Here is a 21,075-nt window from a genome sequence, read left to right on the forward strand (position 1 = left end):
CTCTTTCCTCCCCCCTCTCCAAATAATATTATTCTAAACTGGCATGAAAAAGTGATTAGCCGCGCTGTGATTGGTCCAGTTATTTGACCCGGGGACTGCCAAGGAGAAGACAATTGTTTTAATCAAATTATTTGCCATGGTGACGCTGTCAATCAAATGTAACCCGATCTGTTTTGAGGTGGCTCCCCGGCTCGGTTGACAGATTGCTTTGAGCCACTCGGAGGAGGGCTTTTTTAGAGTTGGGATATTACTAAGAAGTGGAAGGTGCCTAGTTGGGGGGGGGGGGAGGGAGAAAAAGCAGAGCGGGTGGGGAGAGAAATAAATGTCTGCTGTGATTGACGTTGCAAAACACGGAAAGAGGGGGGAGAGTCCCACCCAGGCCTGACCGCTGACTGACAGCGGGGGCGCTACAACACCGACAGGTCTCCCAATCCTACCGTTTCGACTTCTAGTTTGATGCTTTCCACTTCGAAACCATCTCAAATTTGGAGGAGAGGGTGTGTGTGTGTGTGTGTGTGTGCATAGCCTCTTAAAATTTTGGAAAATCTTACTGGAAGCTTTCGTGTGGATGAAGAGTTCCAAACTTTTGCAGCGGTCATCTTTCCTACGGTCCCTCCACCCTGTAGTAAGTTATGAAAACGAAAGTATCAACAGTATTCAAAGCGTTTACACTGCCTCTTCCTTGATCCTAGAACATTCATTGGGAGTAATTGAACTGCATTTTTTAAAAAATCAAACGCCCAGGCTTATAACCCGTTCGCTTTTACCAGTCACTGACTGTCCTGCCTTACTCTTTTTTCAAATTCAGTGTAAAAGACTTAATGCTCGGGTTTTAAGGGAAATTTAATTCGCTATCACCCCAACTGCAGCTTAACTGGAATGTTGATGCATCTGTAGCGGGGCGCATCCATTCTTAATGACGCACATTTCTTTTATTGAATGAAGCAGATTGACCCGATGACAAGCAGATTTAATTTCAGTGTAATTTTCTTCTTAGGAGGGGAGGTATGCAGCCGAACACGGAAACTCTAAAACCGATTTACGCTCTAGTCCTGTGTCCACTTAACTTGGCAAGTATTTAGTACAGCTCTCTGCCGGGGGCTGTGGAGGGGGAGCTTAGAGGGAGTGACTTGGTGAATAAGTTTAAACAGAAAACACACTTTATTGGGAAATAGCCTCCTGTGTTTAGAACCGGGGTGCCTGTTATAGTTAGAAAAAGTATATTTTGGTTATATCTTAATATTGCAGATTTGCCTCCCCCCCTCCACCTCCCGATCTATCTGTCTACCCCATCGTAGATAGAAGAATCTCACCGAAGTCAAAACACCTAGTTTATAGAATAGGGATTCTATCCAGGCACACTTTGCTTATAATCGGCGGGCCGTTTATTAAGATAGAGAGGTATGAGCATCCTCATACCTCTCCCTCTTTTATTCCTCGGCATCTGTTAATTTCACCTCTTCGCTCCAAATAGAAAATGTAGTGAAGGCGATAGAGAGAGGGAGATCAAGAGGAAAGGAGAGCGGCAGCCGTGTTCGGCTTCACGTGTGCGCCAGAGGCAGTTTCAATGAACAAGAGGTGCCTGAGGCTCAAAGTTCCGGGTGCCTTTTGGGGTCGCATTTTGCCCGAGATCTGCAGCTCGCATTAGTTCGTCCCATCTCAGCCAGGCCAGCCCTCAGCCCCGCAAAACGCTCCGCAAATTATCCTCGGTCTCCTACAAGGAGGGTCAACTTTCCCTCATCCTGACTAGTGCAGATGGAAGCAGATCTATAGTGCTCAGTCTTCAAAACCGTAAGAGCCTGCCTCGAAGCCGCATTCTCTGGATTGCCAAGGCCTTAGCCGCGTGCACAGTTGGTCACAATTACCGGTGGAGGGAAAAGTATTCTGCGTATGCTCCACGGAACTCTTGTCAAATAACTGTAGGATCGAAAGCAGGTGAAGACCGGCGAGGAGCTATCGTACATTCACAGGATCACCAGTTCTGAACCCATTGAGCTATTACCCCTTTCTTTTTCCAGCCCGGACCGTGGGAAACCCAACGACCCCTCTCAGAAGCGCCGGGGCATCCCCTGTGCCGTGATCCTACACAGCACGAGCGGCAACACAGCAAGTTTCATCCTGCGGGTCTCTCCGAAGCGCTTTCTCAGCGAGACAACAGCGTGAGGCCTCCGGCGCGCACACGCCTCCAGAACTCTGGGTCAAGTTGGGAGGAGGAGAGATCAGCTCGGCGCTGGTGCCTCGCGGGAAAGTGGCCACTTGGGAACTCCGGAGTTCTGCTGGAAGTGGAACTGAGAGGAATCCTCAGGATCCGCGGCTGGGAAGCCCGGTCTTCGCGCGGAGGAGCTTGAATGGGGCGTGGATGGAACGTTGCTCAGAAGAGGAAAAGAAGTGGAACCTTCGTTCGTTCATTCATTGACTGATTTCACCAACAGCTTGAGATTTTCTTTCTCGCGGTTCTTCTCATCTTCTTTCTTCTTTCTCAGGGTATAAACTACGCTAGACCTGTGAAAGAGTTTTAGATCTTGCTGGGAAAACTCGACTTTTTTGAAGAGCTCAGTAACCCCGGAAGGCTACAATAAAAACAAAAACAGGGGAGTGATTTTTTTCTGACTGCAGCAGAAACGGAGGACTAAATCGGTGGCTCGCTCGGTTTAAAACCTACTGTTTGTTGTTCTCTGCAGTCCTTAGAGCCAGACCAACTTCTGGCTGGTAATTATCTCGCTGACTTAACGGGATTTCTTCTGGCATGACTGCTGCCTGCGCCCCCAACGGTGTGCGGTCAGTACCTTGACCCTGAACGCAAATTCCCTCCAAAGGTCATGTCGATTTCAGAGCGATATACCTTATCTAAATAATGGATTTCAGATCTGGGTGCAGGAAGTGCGCGCAGAGGAAGCTGAAGTACGCAACCCGCTTCCCGTTGATCCGTGGTGCGGGTGGGGGAATTTTCAAAACAAAAACATCTCGCTGTGTCTCTAATAAATCTAGATTGCAAGCCTCATTGCAGCGCAAACACGGGATTCGGTGAGCTTTACTTCCAAGTAAGTGTGCATAGGATAGCAGCCTAACAGTCCAGAACTATACAGTGTTACTCAGGTGTCAGGCCTCTGAAATTCCTCTGGGCTTGCCCTCGAGTAAATAGGTATAGGACTGCAGTCGAAGGCTTTCACTTTGTCCTGAGAGGACTTAGCAGCCAAATAAACATGCGTAAACTGGGCTGGAATTTGAATGTAGACCAAGTCAAAAAAAGAAAAGGGATTTTTTTTAAAGAGATAGAGAGAGAGGGAAAGATTGGACATTTATCCTAAATGCGTTTCTATATGCGACGTTATAACAACTGGCTGGTTCCTATTCTGCAAGCTCAGTACCCGGTTCCACCATATATTATGACAGATGTTCCCTGACACAGCATTAATGGAAAGATGTGGCCAAGGCACGTTTCCATGGGCACTTTTGAATAAAGATGTTTAAATGGGTCATGAGGCACGTCTCATGAAAATCCAGGAGACTATTTTTATTATTATTATTTGTGAAACATTTCTGTCTTGCCTTTCCCAAACTGGAGACGGCTTACCGAAAACAACAGCCGGCCACTAAAAATGAGTTTAAATACAATCAATAAATTCAAGAAGACGAAACAAAGAGCCTTCGTGTTCCTCCGACTGCACTTTGATTTTGAGTAAATCGGGCTGCTAAGCCAAAAATGAAGGGTGGGCCCTATATTACATTACATTAATGAGTTGAATGGGGCATGTGTTAATATACAGGACTTCAGCCTAAGCTAGGAATCAGGAAGTCCCCGGTTGCAATCTGCCCTCTGCGATGAGTTTGCTACGAGGTGGCCTTAGCTAGGCCTGCCAAGCAACTCTGCTTTAGCCCCAGCAGTCTATCTGCCGTCTGGGGGTAATAACATCCACCTTACAGGGTTGTTTGTAAGGATTTGGAAAATGGGAATGTGAGCGAATTGCTTTGAGCAGTTGAATCCATGATAGAAATGCTGTTTTTGTTGTTATTGTTGCTTTTATTTATTCATTTGTTATTTTTTAAATAGCAGAGCTCCTAGTTGAAGCAGGATGCCCTCTGAGCGAAAGGACATGTCTTTTAGGAATTGTTGTTAAAACTGTGGTTAATGGTCCAGGAAGGAATGTCTCTCACACCCCTTGTAGATTACTTGGATCGAGCCGAACCTTGTTCGAATCTGAAAACCTCAGCAGCTGGAAACGGGAACCCGAGTAGATCGGGTTGGGGGTTGGGTTGAAAACAGCAGCTGCTGGCCTCTGCCGGAAGGAGACGTCAGGACCTGTTCTGAGGACTGGTCTAAGGATCTCTCTCCTCCAGCACCCTGGGAAAAACCTGAGTCCGCAAAACGAGGCCAGGGGAAGAAAAGTTTTGGACATATCTTTACACTTAAGCCTGACAGAGCTCTCTCTCTCCCCCCCCCCCTTGGTGAAGTTCAGAACTTTGGTGTAAGCCTAAGAGTCAATAAAGTCATCCTAGCATAGACTGGCTGGGAGCAGAAACGAATTGGTGACTGAGAGGCACGCCGCTGGTTTTGGAGGGGCCTGCAGAAAATGTCCATAAGGGAGGAAATCTGCATGGATAGATGATGGAAAGATCGTTCCTTAGGGGCTTTCTTCTGGTTCTGGGCTTTCAACAGAAGCAAGTCTAAAATCCTCATATTTCTGTTGCAACTGAAGTTGTTGACAGGGAGCTAGATCCCGGAGCAAGATTCTAGATGACTTAGGCTCCAAGTTGTAAACTAGGGAGGGAGTGCATTGAACTCATTGGGCCTCATGTTACTTTTGAGTAAACACCCTTAGGACCATTCTGTTAAGCTGCAACCAAAGATCCATTAAGTTGGAGCGAGAAGTGAAAAGGCCTCACTTCCCTCCAATCGCAGCTAACAGTAGGTCTCCAGTGGTGTGCTTTTGAGGGTCGGCAGGGACACTTCCCAGTACCCCGAATGCAGCACAGCTATGTTTACTCGAGTTCACTTGACTTCCATTGGTACACCCGCCATCCTCTGTCAGTCTGGGTTTCGCTTTGGAAGCAGGGCTTCGATTTCCAGCTATCACTCTTACCGTGCGTGCTCTGGGGCAGATTCAGCGCTGCATTGCTTACACTAGACAAGGTGTGAACGGGGAGCCAGTGGAGGGCAGCTTTCCCCTTATTAAGTAGTCTCGATAAGAAAAGTATGGTCTGGTGTGGAACAGAAGTTGGTCCCAGAACTGCTCCGGTGAAAGACTTTCAGTGCAGGAAATACAGGAAAAGTTTGGCACGCCTTAAAAGCCCAATTGAAACCAAGGGGATTTGAAACGCGCTAGAGACCCTTTGAATCCAGTTGGATATAAGTGGCACGCAGCTTTCCCCTACGTCTACTTTAAGGTAGGATCGCATCCGCCTTTCTGCTGCCCAGGCGGCCTACATGAAGTATCCAAGCTGTGTTTCATATCCAGAACTTAGACTGGCTGCTCGGCTTCCATCACGTACCTTCCGACCACGCCCAGCAGCCCTTCCTCCGACATCATAGAAGCGAAGAGTTGGGAAGGGACCCCAAGAGTCATCTAGTCCAACCCCCTGCAATTCAGAGATCTCAACTAAAGCATCCCTGACAGATGGCCTGCAGCCTTAACTGGAGACAAACCCTACTGACATCAATCAGCGTTACCTCCAAAGAAAAAGGCATAGGATCATGCCTGAATACGTCTGTGTATTTGTTGGCAGAACTGAGGTTATGAACAATGGGAGCATAAGGAACTGCCTTATACAGAGTCAGGCTGTTGGTCCATCTAGCTCAGTGTTGTCTTCACGGACTGGTAGAGGCTGCCCAGGGGTTCAGACAGGGTCTCTCTCAGCTCTACCTAGGGAAGCCAGGGACTGAAGCTGAGTCCTTCTGTATGCAGAGCAGACGCTCTGCCAGTGACCTACGATCCTTCCTGGTTGGGATTCTAGGTTGCATTTAAACATCCCTTGCGAACTTTATGCGGTTGTTTTAGAAAAGGGAAATTAAGATTTTTGCACGACCCCCCCCACCCCCGGTCGCCACCCAAAAAAGGGGGAAATCATGTATCGTAGAAGCCAGAACCATCAGGTCCTTTGAGTCGTTCCATCGATCTGCTTACCTCTTTAACAAAATATATTATTCACAACTCTGAAACGCGCTTTGAAGTTCTGTGCATCCTCTACCTGCTTGGAGATGGTTATACAATTACATTCTCGTATCTCCTACCTTTTGTGCTGATTGCTCGAGAGCCGGTCCGGGAGTCAGGCCGGAACCTGGATTCTAATCCTTGCTCACTTACGGCCAGCGCTGGAGGTCCTTGGAACGATTATGATCTGTGAGGCTAGCCTACCTCACGGGGTTGTTGTGAGGATAAGCCAAAGGGAGGACAAGTATGCAAATATTGATCCTGGTCCTCGGTGGAAAGACGAGAGGCAAGGATGTAGAGGCTGTACGAAAACCTATATAATTCATTAGAATGCAGAGTCCTTGTAGCTCTCAAGAGGTACAAAAAAGGACCGATTCTACTAAATCCCAACGGGGGGGAAAGTGCAGCTTTAACTTTAGTAACAGCCCAGACACAATATTACTTAGTCAAGAGTAATGCTGCTTGTTGCTAATGGTGAGACTGCAAGCACCACAAACAGTGCCATTGCCACTCACCGTAGTTGCACGATTTTAAATTACAGTCAGTCAACAAGCACTGTTGTTGAACTGTAGTGCAACTGGCACCTGTGCTCAGCATTGCTCGACCCTAACTTAGCGGTGTTCGCTTAGAAAGAGGCTCCATTGAGTTCCAGTGGGGCTCTACACGAGGCTAATGCTGGGATCCTAGGCGCGCTTGAGAATGAATAGGGATTTATCCTCAAGCGGAAAAAATGCAGTTTGGGGATCGGAGAGGGACAATAACCAAGGCGAGTTCGTCGACTCCCCGCACCTATTAAGCAAATTAAGGACGGGGAAGTTTTAAAAGCATCCTCCCTAAAGGGCATCGTGCACGCAGACAGACACCCCCCCACACACACACTTCCATGGCATTTTAAAATATAAAAAGTACGACCCCATTTTTCAAAGGCTGTTCCTCTGGAAAGGTATTGTGTAGGAGGAGCGCTGGAAACGGATGCTCCAGGTGATAAAGAATCGGCTGTAGCTCACCCCAACCCCCACCTCCCCACAGGAAGAGGACAGCCTCTGGGGGCTGATCCCAGAGCCATCCTTTAACCTCCCGCCCAAGCCGCTTGCACCAGCGCCAGTCTCTTTGAAAGCCAATGGGATTGTTCCCGAGATGGCGGCCAGTTGGGGAATGTGGTTGATCATCTCCCCAAGCATCTCCCGCACTTGGGTGGGCAAGTCTTGCCAGTGTGATTTCCCCACCCCCCTGCCGAATCTGCCCCTCCCTCAAACGCAAAGCCTTGGATCAGTGTTTGGGTCCTGAGTTCAAGTGAGGAGTCAGACGCTGTGTGTGTGTGGTTGAGGACCAGCGACTTAGTGCCTCATTCTGTGCGCCTTTGTATTTTAATTTAGGAGACTTTCAAAGCCTCCTTTGCCTCGCGGTGGGCCCTGTTTCTCCAGGGAGGGATGCTGGGAGGGCGGGGCTGGAGCTGAGGTGGGGGGAGATTTCAGATAATGTAGCGGCTAACTCGATTATGCTAACAAACTTGGCTTGAAAGCAAATACTGTGCTAGGCAGGGATGCTATGGAGGTGGGGGGGCTGCAAATGTATTCAGATTCTTCAGGCAAGGAGGGCTGCAATCTGTGGCACGATGAGACGAGTCCCTCCAGCCTTCGGAGTGCATTTATTCAGATGTTGTTGTGTTTTTCGCTTTTGTTTTTTTAAAAAACGCTTCCTTTCTCCTTCTACCTTTCCCGGTCCTCCTTGGTCCCCTTTGGCGCGTCACCGACGTGTTTAGGGACCCGATCTCGATTCTGGGAGTTGTAGGTCGCCATTGCAACTTCTACATCCAGCTAGGCATATGGAGTGGGATTGTGCTCTTCCGCATGATTGAGCTGCTCCCCAAGCGCCCTAACGCGGGAATAAAGCCTCGCTGGGCTCAGGAGGGTTTACTTCCGAGTAAACCTGCGTGCGCTTTTGCTGCAGAAAATCCCAGGGATGTCAAGGGTGTCAGTGTTGTCTGGCTCCTCAACACATGGAGTCTCAGGTGGGCTTTTTGGGGTTGCAGCCCGAGGGACGGTGACTATATGGTATGATAGGAGTACATTTAAGTTGAAAGAAAGGCTAAGATCCTGTTCCTTTCCAGCAAGCCCTAAGCAACGCAATAGAACTTCCTTCCGAGTTTTTTCTTAATGGCTAGAATCAGGTCCTCCACTTGTACGGTTTCGTTGTCTCCTTCCGAAAACGAGTATCCACTTGCGAGATTTCGAACGGCCTGATCCACACGATCCAGTTAAACCGAAGCGCTTCGACTCCTTTCATTTATGTATCTCAAGCCTAAATAGTTTTTCTCTGCTCGCCACACGATTTTTGGGGCGCAATCCAATAGCGAAGTCACTCCCGAAGGGGCATGAGAAGTAGTCTGTCCGTTAGTTTCTAAAGAACCACCAGCACAGACCATCAGATTTAGAGCTGCGATCCTACACGAATCGCCTTTGGGTGCAATCCTATACAAGCATTCCTGGGAACGAGCCTCGCTGAGCGCAATGGGAGCTTACGTCCGAGTAAACATTCGTGGGGTTATGGTGTTTGACTTGGCGATCACTTTGCAACGAAATCCGAGAAACGCCCTACAGAACAGAGGATAAATGCCGGATAAATTCGGGCACATTTCACCTCCGTGGGTTTTAGTGGGAAAACCGAGCAGGCGCTTAAAAGTGACTTTCTTTGCAGAGGTGCTGGAACGACTTCAGTAACAGTAGAAACCCCTATGTAGTAGATACAACAACGTGTGATCGCTAGAGGTGCAATCTTAACCCCACTGAGGACTTACTTCTGAGTAGACATGGTTAGGCTGTTAGAACCTTTCTGTTTGTTTTACGACTGTATATTTCTTAATTTTATAAGGCTATCCGTCATTCGATGGTGCTGTCCCGTTCGGTCAAGAACTTTGGTCAAATCCAAGACAATCCAACGTCTTATTTGATTTGAAGCTTCAAGGCGGCAGCTCTATGCGCAATTCATCTGAGAGCGACTTCTAATTATTATTTTATTATTATTCATGGGCGTAGCTAAGGGGGGCAGGGAGGGACAGCTGCTCCCCAATCGATAAAAATCAATAAAAATACATAACTGAGGTTCTGCCCCCCTAACAAAGGGCCTGCCCCCCAGGCAAAAATCCTGGCTACGCCCATGTTATTATTTATTAAATTTGTATACCGCCCTATACCCGCAGATCTCAGGGCGGTTCACAGTGGGGCTAACTTCCGAGTAAACATGTTTGGGGGGGAGGAAGATCTTTAAATAAAAAAATAATCAGTGGGGGCAAAGACGTCTGTCCCCACCAGAGTTGATGGTGTACAGATTTTAACCCTAATTTGAGTTCATTAGGATCAATAGCTTCTTTACTCAGAAGTCAGCCCCACTGTGTTCACTTTCAGGTAAGCGCGCTTGGAACTGCAGCCACCCACCCGGGAAACGTGCAAGTACATCTACTTGGCGGTAAATTAAATCGGGGCGGAGGTTCTTAAGCACTCAATGGAACCGTGGGATCCCGACTGTTTAGGACTCGCGCGTAGTTTGGTCTCCAAGCGTTCCCGTATGAAGTGGATTGGCGATAGGGCTATAGTTTTTAGGGTGAAGTGGGTGAGGGGATCGGGATCTCCAGCAGAGGGTCCTTCAGTAGGAGACAGGCGGCTGGCGGGGGGAGCACACCAGGGAAGGGACGGCGCGAGGAGAAAGCGCAGCTCCCTCTCCTGAAACGAGATTCCCGTGCGCCGGGCGCTGTGGGTCCTCTATTATTTGCCAAGGCAGAGTCAACCTCCCCTGCCTCCCGCTCTCCCTCCCTTTCTCCGCCAGCAACCCGATAGCCTCCAGGTTAATGGGGCCACCCTTGATTGCCTTTGTAGTGTCCCCTTGAAAACCTAGATGGAAACATGGGAGCGCCAGGGGGGTCCTGGTTATATTAGAGGAGTTCTCTTCCAGGAGAGGTGCAGCGCAGCCAGTTAATTGGGAAAGAAACGGGGGGGGGGCGGCGCAGGGGGGGGGAGGGATGAGCAGCAATATCCGCCTGGTTTCATTGATTAAACAAATCCTGCCTTATTTGTGATTGGAGAAATAACGTTTCCATGAGACGAGGCACTTGACAAGTTATGTAACCTAAAAGCAGACAAAATAATTTGTCTCTGATGTGGGCAGCAGAATAGGGTTTTTTTGGGGGGGCGTTATACCCTATTTTAGTCAATAGCTTTCTAATATATAATTTTAACGCTGTCCCTTCCCAGTAAGCGTCAGTAGTGTGTACACACACACACACACACACACACACACAAAATAATGGTTTACTTGTCATACTGGGCATTGGATTGCAATTTAATAATCCGCTCCTATCTTAAATTAAGCACAATTTGTCCTATTCATTTCAAATTAGCATGCTTTTCGCTACTTACTTGGGAGTAAGCCCAGTCCCATGGTACTCCATGGGGTTTGCTCCCGAGTGTACGTGGAGAGGTATCTCAGCCAGCTGTAAATCTCACTGAAATACTTTGAGTTTTAAAGTGTGCTTAACTTTGGCTGGATCGTGTCTTATCCGTGTGTATTAGTATGTGCATATATTTTTTTAGCTTGAATAAAATGGGGTGGGGAGATCCTCTTAATATTCCTGTCTTCAATAAGGTGATAGTTCTTTTTTAAAGTCAGGAAAACAGTCACAGAATTGTAGGGCTGAAAAGGACCCCCCTGGGGTGGGGTCACCTAGTCCAGTTAAACCGAATTAATTGTATCAACCGATTCTTCCCGTTTCGTAGGGAAATGTTGGGCTTTGTATTAAATAGTCGCTGACATTCCAGCTTTGGGGTGTGTGTATTGAAATCCAGATCATTTCGACGTAATTAGCGCCACAGTTCTATACACCCTTTGCTTGGGCACTCTGAATGAATTTGAGTAAAGGGGCAGGATGAGGTCGCGTGCAACAGGATGCGCGGCATCTTCACCTTTGCCTACCTGATTCAGAATCGACCAGGTAGCACGAACCATTTGAACTGGAAGAGATTGAAGAGGGAGGAAGAGAGAGCCGTGGGACTGCAGGTCTCTAAAGCTGGGTATCTTCGGTTTTAAATACCTAATTAAACTGGCGCCTCGGCAGAATTAAAGAACACATTCGGAATAAATGAATGCGGGCCTTGACGTGAGGTGGTCTCGGCAGAAGAATCCCTTTCCCCCCACCACTAGGGCTACTTCAGAGCAAGCAGGAGGGGACTCATAGCCAAAAGAGGAGCCTGATAAAATTCTGCCCCTCTCAGACTGATTCACTACCCAGAGATGTAAGCGTTTTAAACCGGTTTTCTCCTCTCCCTCCCTTCCTCTGCCATACTGCATTTAGAAAGCGGTGAATCATCGCCGGCAGAAACGTGTTCGGAATCCGATCCTATGAATATCCGAACCTGATGTTCCTTATGTTGGCGTTTGGCGTTAAAGCACATCAGTAAGAAGTTGAATTTACAGTAATGCTGAATGGCTGTTGGAGCAGCGTACTTGACCCTGGATATAATGACGCAGAGACTCTGGATTTAGGCAAATAAGAAAGCTACGTTTATTACTGGAAATACAACTTGATAGGGAAGATCTTAGCGCATCTCCACCTTAGTTAAATAGAATTGAGACTTGCTTGCTTCTGCATCTCAGCATGTATCCTCTCCCGAGTTGAGGACGAAGAAGAAAAAAGAAGCAGGAAATGAGGTCAGCGACCCTAAGAGTATCATTCTAGCACCTGAGGGAAGGCCAATACAGGTTAGGTTAAAAAAAAAGGACAGTCTAGGAAACTTGGAGGTTCCTCTCTCTATCTAATCTTCCCATGAAGGCTCATCTATCTCCCTCTAATGCAAGCTGAGTTTCATCCCAACACTTACAACACTTTACTCCCAAATCAGTGACATAAGGAGTTCAGATTAGGGTTGCAATCCGGCTGAATTAAAATAAATGGGAGTTAATCTTGGAGCAGGATTGCATCTATATTTGGAAGGAAGTCGGCCCACGACACCCATGGTATATGCAATAAAAGCTTTTTGTTTGTTTAAGGATAGAGGCTCTGGTCCATTATAAACTGAAAGAAACAAGTTTACTCTGAAAGGGGCATTTTTGTTGGGACACATTTGTAGTTTAAAGAGCAACCCTCTATTCATTTGATTTGAATGCTATTTACTTCTGAGCAAGCAGGGAGGCGCTGTAAGGGTGCTTAGGGATCCAGTCTATGAAAGTATCCTAAAAACTAAGCTACAGTACTATCTTTTAACCAGCTCGCTCTCACTCACTCACTCTCACTCTCACACACATCCCTACCTGAAACACTAAGCCTCCAATTCTATATACATTTATATACGGGAGTAAAGGATCCCATTGAAACTAGCAAACGTGGATAGGATCCCAAGCGGCTACGGTACTGGTCTGATTGCTGATCTCGATCAACCACAGCAAAAGCAGCCCTCACACCCGCGCGCCTCCAGACATACCCACAAATTACTTTGCTTAAACTCTTAAGAAGCAGTTTGCAAGTTCGGAGCCTGAACATTTCCCCCTTCCAGAAAGTTTCTCTCTGTGTCCACCCCAGCCTCCCAAACACTCCGGTTCTCTGCATTCTCAAAACCCTAGACAAGACAACAAGTACAAACAACAACAAGGGAGTAAAGAGAAACAGATGGTTGGAATAAGGAGCGAGAGCCGTTTGCCTTGGGGGATTGGCAGTAACCAGCCGAGCTCAGGCAGGGCACGAAATCCTAAATTGGGAGGGTGGGGTGGGGGAAGAGAGAGAGATGGGGTGGGCTTTTTTGTGGGGGGGGGGCGGACTGGGCTAGGTTTCCCCCTCCAGGCTTGATCGCCGCCGCCGCGATCAATTTGAAAATACTTGTTGTGACCGTCGCCTTTTTCCTGGATCAGAGATGCAGGCCAAGCCGGTGGCAGCCAGAGCGCAGAGCGGAGGGTCCCATTCCATCCTCCTCGTCCTCATCTTCTTCCTCCTCGTCTTGATGAATAGCGATCAGGTTTCCCCGAATGGCTGCCCGCTATTTTCACAGCCTCCCACCACCACTAACCCGAGAGCCTGTTCCCCCGACCTCAGTTAATGCCACTGATTATTCCAAGATGGCGAGGGAGGCAGGAGGCGCGCTGGCTGGGCCCGCTGATTCAGAGCAGTTGCCTTATTACCAGCGACATCCTCCCCGGCTCAGGCAGGCGAACCCGGGCGGGCGCGCGGGGGGAGGAAGAGGATAATCTTACAGCAGCACGACCCGGAGAAGGGGCAGCTTGAGTGACAGCTGGGAAAAGGCCATCTTGCCGGGAGCTCCCCAACCCAGATCGAAGGCTTGAGGGACTGCGAGCCACGCTTACTTGGGAGTAAGGCCCATGTCAAACGGGTTCAGAGGAGATGTGCATAAATCTCTGGATTGCAATGGGAAACAGGCGCATGCGCTCCGTGGCGATTGATAATCTTGTGTTTAATGAGTAGTAACAGTAAGCAACCCTATTGTGGTTGTTGTTGTTGTTTTGTACCCCGCCCATCTGACTGGGTTGCCCCAGCCACTCTGGGCTGTTCACAGCATATATGAAAACATAAAGGTAAAGGGACCCCTGACCATTAGGTCCAGTCGCAGCCGACTCTGGGGTTGCGGCGCTCATCTCGCTCTACTGGCTGAGGGAGCCGGCGTACAGCTTCTGGGTCATGTGGCCAGCATGACAAAGCCGCTTCTGGCGAACCAGAGCAGCGCACGGAAACGCCGTTTACCTTCCCACCGGAGTGGTATCTATTTATCTACTTGCACCTTGTGCTTTTGAACTGCTAGGTTGGAAGGAGCATGGACCGAGCAACGGGAGCTCACCCCGTCGCGGGGATTCGAACCCCCGACCTTCTGATTGGCTCTGTGGTTTAACCCACAGCGCCACCGCGTCCTTATATGAAAACATATATACTATGTTTTCATGAAAACATAGTAAAGCATTAAACTTTAAAAAGCTTCCCTTAACAAGGCTGCCTTCAGACGTTTCCTAAATGTTATATAATTACTCCTTTCCTTAACATCTGATGGGAGGGCATTCCACAGGGTGGGCACCGAGGAGACCCTCTGCCTGGTTATTAATTTTTATTATTTCTTACCAACTCATCACTGTAAGCTCCCATAACAAGTTACACACACACACACACACAGAGAGAGAGAGAGAGAGAGAGAGAGAGAGAGAGAGAGAGAGAAGCAGAATATAAATACAAGTAAATACAATTAAAGGGGTGTAACTGGAGTGTTCCTGATCAGGAATGGCATTCTTCAGGAGCCATCCTGGAAAACAACAACTCCTCTGTCTGTCTATTGAGATTCCAGAGGCAGCTTACATAAAGTACAGCATTAGGATTGCTTTTACCTCCTCCTCAGGGGAAGCAGATTTGTATTCCCAAAACCTAGTTCCCATGAGGCCATCAGGACTGTTTCCACCACTTGACATCTTTTCCTGTTCTCCTCACTCCTGGCAGATAGGTGGTCTCTTATGGAGTTCAGTGGTCCTTACTCTCTTTCCTCCAGAACTGTAGGTACTTATTTTCATTGCCCCAAGCGCAGAGAGACAGGAGCTAACTGCAGTAGTAACTATGTTTCAGTGGATGTTCCCTTGCTGGGTTGTGAGGACTTTGGACCTACTCTTTCAGGGAGAGGGCAATTCTATTCAAGGTCATTGTCACTGCCATTAACAACGCTTAGTATTTATAGTATTCAACACACATACACATTTTTACCCTGCCCATCCTCCCAAAGGAGTCCAGGGCAGCATTATCTTAACAATCCTCACAGGAACCCTGTAACATAGGACAGTATTATTATCCTCAAACTATGGGCCGGACAAGTGAGGCTCAAAGAGCAAGACTAGTCTAAGGCCACCTAAGTGAACAGTAGGTGACATTTGAATTGCAGATCTTGTAGCTCATGGTTCGTACTCTCAGCCACTACAGCTGTTCTTTTGCCATTAATCCCACATTAGCAAGATGGCATCACAGCACAAATGGCATGAGAAATGTTCAAGGCACACTTTTTTCTTTTTCTTTTTTGCCACTTGCATGAAAACAGTCTCAGCTAAAATTGCAGGTGCTTAGAAGCCTCCAAGATCAAGATAGATGGCAGGCCCCCATGGTGTAGGTCTATCCCACAATTTAATGTAGTAACACAGTCCTAGAAGAAGCATTAAGTGATCCATATGAAGATTATTATATGGATGAAGAGGATACATTGTTTTGATATTATCTCTCCTCACTCACACTAATAAGTAAACAGAAGAGCACATTCCCTTTGCAACTTACTGGAAGTTTGGCTTGTCCAGTCTGGATTGTTCCTGGTAAGTTTCCCCTTTATTTCCCTCTTAAAGAAGACTGCGTTGTGTTATTATTATTTTAAGAGTAAGAATAAAGTTTTTCTCACATTCAGTTCACAGCAGTAATCTGAAGGCAGGCTTCATCTTGTGGTTATAGTGAAAAGAAGTTTGAGCTACATCTCAGACTTTCTGCTTGTGGGGTCGATCTTATGTGAAGGGTGAGCCATGCGCTGGCTAGGAGAGGAAGAGTCCATGAGGAACAGGAAGAGTCCAAGAGAGAGATGGTTGTGTGGCAAGCCCTTTTATCTGGACAGCTAGGGTCACGCCCATCTACCTGGTCACACATAGCGGGAGGAAGCTCCAGAGAAGGTATGACAGGAAGTCCTCCCTGTCTGGAGCCACATTCCCCTGTATGTCCATTCTAGGCAACAGGAAAATGCTGCACTTGACTGCTCTAGTAATAATACATCCCACATTATGTTAGAAGGAAGAAAGTTTCCTTTCATTATTTGGAGGCTGATGGTTTGTGCTTTCTTCAACTCAGAAGCTCACAATTGCAATTTGACAGGACTGCACCAAATAGAAACATCATGTTCATACAAAAGGAATGTTCAGATGACAGAAAAGCCTTAGGACAGGGATAAATCAAAGGTGTGGTGTCTGAAACCAAAGCCATCATTCATATTCAAAGGTTATTTGTTATAGTCCTGTAGAATTGTAATGATTTCTAATAACAAGTGCTAATCACCTTATAATGATGAATCAAAATATATCCTGGATTCATTGGATTCATTTTATTTTTCTTAAAGTACTGACACCAACTTTCTAGTCAAAGATAATTGAAAGTCCAAACAGTGCCAGAAACTTTTGTACACAAATCTGTTTAATGCACTCAGTTTTGTTTTATGTTGTCATTCTCTTGCCAGCCTTTTAGGATGTACACAGTATAGAAAAGTTGGGCACAATCCTGCAGAAAATGACATACTTCTGAGGCCCATTGACTGCAGTGGGAGATTATCGACATGGGCTTAACTGTCCCATTCAACTCAGTGGGACTTTAATATTTCATAACTTTGTCTAGATGGTGCCCATTGTTGACCAAAAATAAACAGTGGGCATTTCCCCCTCACAAATGTGATTGTCATGATTTGTGAACTGCCAGGTGATATATTTTTTCCTTGTGAATAGACAACATTTATTTCTTCAATGGGGCTTTTAAAAAGGTTGACCCTTGCTTCACTCCTCCCTGCTCCCTGTTAAATCTCCACACTTTCTCCATGTAACTGATATTCCTGAGTTGCAATGAGCTGCCTTTGGAAAAATGTGGAATTTGCAAGCAAGCTGCAGATAAATAGTATTGCACTCATTCTGTGTAACGGTGGAGGTGTTTGAGGTGGGACGAGAGGAAAGGAGGTCATACTTGGTAATCTCCTTATAAATAGACTGTTTATCCCACGCTTGTTCCATTTACTTCAGAGTAGTCTTAAGGAAGGGAGGTTAAATGCCAAATAGACAAATCCTGCCAAGAATATGCATTGTAATGGTAAGAAAGCTACACAGTAGGGCAGTTGCTGTAGTGGCTGCTGCCCATTGGGACTGGTAGGGTGGAAGCCAGGGAATTCAACAGTAGGTTGCACATGGTGATATTGCATGGTGATAGAGAGCCAGTGTGGTGTAGTGGATAAGAGCGTTAGACTCGTAATCTGGGGAACCGGGTTCGCGTCTCCGCTCCTCCACATGCAGCTGCTGGGTGACCTTGGGCCAGTCACACTTCTTTGAAGTCTCTCAGCCCCACTCACCTCACAGAGTGTTTGTTGTGGGGGAGGAAGGGAAAGGAGAATGTTAGCCACTTTGAGACTCCCGAGGGTAGTGATAAAGCGGAATATCAAATCCAAACTCTTCTTCTTCTTCTGCTCCTGTTGTGACCCATCTTGGATCAGGTCGTGATCCACTAACAGGGAGGCCCCATACCAGTTGAAGACAGTGGCGTAGCGTGGGGGGTGCAGGGGGGGCCGGCCGCACCGGCCGCAACATCTGGGGGTTAGGGTTAGGGTTAGGGGGCACAAATCCACGGCTTAGGGGGCGCAAATTACTTGCCTTGCCCCGGGTGCTGACAACCCACCCTACGCCACTGGTTGAAGACCAGTGCCTAGGGCAGGGTTTCCCAGACTTGAGTCTCCAGCTGTTTTTGGACGACAACTTCCACCATCCCTAGCTAGCAGGACCAATGGTCAGGGATGATGGGAGTTGTAGTCCAAAACCAGCTGGTGACCCAAATTTGGGAAACACTAGTCTAGGTCAAACCCAATGTGACATGGCTCAACCCCTCCAGCACCCCCTCTTTCTTCCTGCTGTTCCTTTTGATCCCCGACTTTATATCCGGGAGACGCAGACAGAAGGTCAACAAGGATCCCAGCCGAATGCCTGGAGTGAGGCCAGTTACCTCAGACCTCGGCTGGAATCCTGACACTGACATCCAAAGCTCCTTGGCCAGCTAACTTTCCCCCCCTTCAAACAGATTTTTTAAAATTAAAACTTTAAAGCAGCTTTAATTGCATCAAACTGCCCTTCAAGTATAGACAACTCCAGTTAATGCATGCATTAAAATTAAAACAAAAATCTCTCAGAATTTCAAAAAAGATCAGCTTTTTTAATTAAAAAACATTTTATTAAAGATTTTTTTAGTTTACAAAAATACGTGCGTTGTCTCTTTTTTCAAGTTGCGTTTTCCACAGATCAGTTTCTTCAAACAGATTTTGATTCTCTCTGCATTTTGTTTTTCAGCATTTCCCCCTTAGTTCCATACAAGGGAAGGGCTCAGTAATAGAGCATCTGCTTTGCTTGCAGAAGGTTCCAGCTTCAGTCTTCAGCATCTCCCGGGAAGACTGGGAATGTCCCCTGCCTGAAACTCTGGAGACTATTGCTAGTCTTCTCTTTCTTCCACTGTTGGCTCTTTTCTTCTTAGTACCAGAGACAGCCCAGGGTATTTTGGCACCGAGGTAGAGAATTAAAATGCACAACAATGGCATATACAAATGAAATGATTTCCAATTGGTTGCTTCTTAATAGTGTCCTCAGACCTGCTGCCATAGGCAAGCCACCTTGCTAATGTTGGCTCTAGGATTGTGGAAACCAGCAAGGCAGGGATACTTAGTCTGGGAAAGGACAGGATGTGGAAATGGAGAGTTTTCTCATACCGCCGCTGAGCTTGCTACTTGCAAAATAAAAATGGCATAGCTGTTCAGGCAAGTGGGTCCTTTGCTAATCTTGGAAACTCGGTGAAAAATCCGACACCACCACCCACTGCATGGGATTTATTACCACCCACAATGGTGGGACCAGCCCTGCTTAACATACGGTGTCCCTATTCCTTCAGCCACTTTCCCTCTGGACTGTCTTCCTATTCAGCTTTCACAGAATTCAGCCTGTCACTCAATACTCTGGCAAACACACACACACAGAGAGAGAGAGAGAGAGAGAGAGAGAGAGAGAGAGAGAGAGAGAGAGACCGAGACCCCAGCCCCTTTTGGATCCAGACCATGTGTGATGATTTTCCAAGGCAGATGGACCTTTCACCTCCCTCACAGAACTTGCATGGTTTGTCAGTATTCCATTGCTAGCAAGTTTCTCCCTGAACACTTCAATTATTTGTCAACATTCCATGCTGACAGCAGCTCAGCCAATGGCTGGAGAGGAAGTGAGAGCTCCTGAGTAACAGGAGATAGGTAGTATCTAGGCAACAGTCCATTTTTAGCCTATTGCATAGCATGAGATTTCGACAAGATATTTCTAGGTGCAGGAGTTACTTCTTGAATTGTTTGCACATCCTTACTTTGGAATATGGGAAGCAGTAGCAGCAATGGGGCTGATTATTTTGGCCCAGGGATCTCATTCCATAAGATAGTAGCTAGGAGTAGAAGAATATTTCGATTTCAGTTCTCTCTGTTTCTCATTTTTCTAATCTTAAATCCACCTCTCCAGATTTCTGCAGCAAATTGCAATTCTTTTTTTTTATCCTCATGAAAATTCATCAGCATTTTAGTACAAATTTCTCCCAATAAACACACTATTATATACAGTTTTGCCTAATGTGTAGATTTTTTTTACAAGCATGCAACTATATTATTTCACAAATATATTCATCTTTATGCACACTTTCCCTAATATATGCATTTTTGTGAGCACTCTGGTTGGAGGACTGGGTTGCAGAATTTGGATAAGTGAACGTTCCAAAGGATGGCTATGTTTCGGTTCTCATATTGTTTCAGAAAGAGTGAATTTGACAAATTTGGCTTTACATGGAAACTGAACTGAATATCTCCCCATTCCCTAACTGCGACTCGTATCATTTAGCATGTTCTTCTCTTTTGGATGCAGTGCCTTGTGAGTTATTCTCTGCCATAGGCTATTCCTTAATTTAAATCCAGCTCTTTGGTGAATTAGCATCAACAAAAACAATCACGACTGTCTCCTTCATGTTAAAATCCATTCTCCACTCCTTCTTAGCTTAAGTTGTAGATTCCTGATGCATTTGGCTACCCTTCTACAGCCAGTAAACAGCATCGGAGAAAGGTTGTTAGATTAATGATGCTTCTCCAGGGGATTTCCTTGCCTAAAACCCATATCTCCTTTCCTGGGATTGTTAGCTATCCAGCAAAGAAACTCAGCAACTCAGTTAAGAAATTGGCACCTTCCTCCTAACATGAGTTAAGGCTTAAATAAGAGATGGGGAAGCTGTGGCTCTTCAGTTGTTGGACTCCATCTCCCATAAGCCTCATGGTCTAGGATGATGGGAGTTGTAGTCTGATGGGAAGGCCAAAACTTCCTCATCCCTGGTTTAAACCAAGCAGCCAGGGTTTGAGCTCCTTCTGGTCCCAGTCTTCACAATATTCCTTTCCTCTTTTTATCCCTTTGCTAGCTCTATCCCATACACATCCTATCCACACCAAGAGCCCATCCATATGATATGACTGTAGATCTGCTCACTGGGTCATATGAGGCTCCTGTAGGTAGGACTGGGAGATAAATTCAATTCAGTTTGCATTTAAAGTCGAATTCACCAAATTCATACTTTCCAAAACATTGCACAAACCAAAACTCTGCCATCCTTTGAAATTAAAATTTTTCCAAAGTCTGTAGTGCAGTTCTGCAACCGACTGATGTACAGTACAGTGGTACCTCTGGTTACATACTTAATTTGTTCCGGAGGTCCATTCTTAACCTGAAACTGCTCTTAACCTGAAGCACCACTTTAGCTAATGGGGCCTCCTGCTGCTGCCGTGCCGCTGGAGCCCGATTTCTGTTCTCATCCTGAAGCAAAGTTCTTAACCTGAAGCACTATTTCTGGGTTAGCGGAGTCTGTAACCTGAAGCGTATGTAACCTGAAGCATATGTAACCCGAAGTACCACTGTATACCCCAAATGCATAGATTAGGGAGAAGCATGTGCACAGATGCATATACCAGTGAACATAACATGCTAAACACACCCAACACCGGTGGAAATTGCTTGCAAATGTATGTATATTTGTCAAAACCATGTACAAAGATGTGTTTAGTAGGAGAAATTCATGCTAAAACATTGACGAACCTTTGTGAGGATTTCATTTCCTGCCAAACCGCTG

This window comes from Podarcis liolepis (assembly GCF_965112155.1).
Source record: "Podarcis liolepis genome assembly, chromosome: 3".
Lineage (NCBI taxonomy): Eukaryota > Metazoa > Chordata > Lepidosauria > Squamata > Lacertidae > Podarcis > Podarcis liolepis.